Below are 1613 nucleotides of genomic sequence, written 5' to 3'. Positions count from 1 at the left end.
ATAAAATAAGACTGATCAGAGTCAATGAAGAAACGGGAGAGAGTGCAGATGACATAAAGAAAACTTCACAGGGGGCGCAGGTGGGCAAGGTGGGGCCAGGCCAGCGCGGGTGGGCGGGGCTCTCAGACTGCGGGCAGAGATCAGGCAGTGTTGGTGGGAGCGGGCAGCTAACGCAGAGCACTGAGGCGGCCGGCAGAAACATGGACCGCGGTAAGGGAGGTTTGCCGAGGACAGACCCAGTACCTGAGGAAGGAGAAGATGCTGCAGCTATGCTCAGTGGCACCGAGAAGCACTTGGAAGAGGAGCAGGATGAGATGAGAAGAGAGCTGGCAAAAGTGGAAGAAGAAATCCAAACTCTGTCTCAAGTGTTAGCAGCAAAGGAGAAGCATCTAGCAGAGATCAAGCAGAAACTTGGGATTGGTTCACTACAGGAGCTAAAGCAGAACATTGCCAAAGGGTGGCAGGATGTGACAGCCACATCTGCATACAGGAAGACCTCTGAAACCTTATCTTAGGCCGGACAGAGGCTTCAGCAGCCTTTTCATCTGTTGGCTCTGTTATCACCAAAAAGCTGGAAGACGTAAAAAATTCCCTAACTTTCAAGTCATTTGAGGAAAATGTCGAAAACTTAAAGTCTAAAGTAGGGGGAACCAAGCCTGCTGGTGGTGATTTTGGAGAAGTCTTGGATTCAATTGCAAATGCTAGGGCCACCGCCACGGAGCCACCTCCAGAACAGACACAGGAGAGGCTGTGAGATTGCTACCTTTGTTCCACTACCCACTGGCAGATGCTGCAAGCAAGATCCAAGAATATCTTGTCAACATTCATTGCTATGGATTTCTACCAGATGTGCTTTTATTTAGCTTTACATATATCTTTGACCAAATAGTTTGTGAGTTAAACAAAATGAAAATATCTTCATTTCTACTCACAGGAAACACGCTGAATGTGCATTCAAGGCCCTTCATTTAGGGAAATACTATTATACAGACAACAGGTTATACAGACAACAGGTAGTACCTGGAGGCACTTGCTAGAATGATCTGAGAAGCTGCAGGTGATCACAGTTGCTTTCTGACTTTACAAATTTGCTCTGCATTTGAGATGCTATTTGAATTTTTGTCTTCTAGATGATTTTTTTTCCTTCTTTGACTCTGTATATTTGATTCCTAACTCAAATTATTCTTTTAAATTTTCAGAGTCCTGATTATTAAAAGTTTCTGTGCCATTTTATTTACATTTAAGGGAAGAACTTAACAGCTACAAAAAAATTTGTTTTTGAATAATTACTGTTTTCATATAAGGTACATATCTTGGGTGTGTGAAGATGTCAGACTGAACAGCTTTAAATCCAATTTGTTATAGTTGTGTGACAGTATATACAGTAATTCCTACTACCGGGTGACTTGGGAGTGGGATCTCCCAATATCCTTGTTAACTGCCATTTGTGACTATAACCATTCAGCATATTTGTTATTATTCCACTTATATCAACTTTTGATAATATTAAAATTTTAATTTCAGAGTAAATGGACAGTTGACCAAATAACAGAGTCTAGCATAGCAGGTTGAAATATAAATGTGCTCATCAATGTTCAGTTCAAACACCTGAA

At 41.9% G+C, this 1613-nt stretch overlaps 1 pseudogene; it reads left to right on the top strand.

Annotated features, from left to right (window-relative positions):
• The first annotated feature begins 200 nt into the window (after nucleotides 1-200).
• LOC101721470 (tumor protein D52 pseudogene) lies at nucleotides 201-773 on the top strand (annotated as a pseudogene).
• Nucleotides 774-1613: the final 840 nt, after the last annotated feature.

Source organism: Heterocephalus glaber, unplaced genomic scaffold (assembly GCF_053883595.1).
Source record: "Heterocephalus glaber isolate CG9 unplaced genomic scaffold, H.glaber_assembly_v1.0 deba00001429, whole genome shotgun sequence".
NCBI classification, from domain to species: domain Eukaryota; kingdom Metazoa; phylum Chordata; class Mammalia; order Rodentia; family Bathyergidae; genus Heterocephalus; species Heterocephalus glaber.
This window is presented reverse-complemented; position numbering and strand designations above follow the sequence as displayed.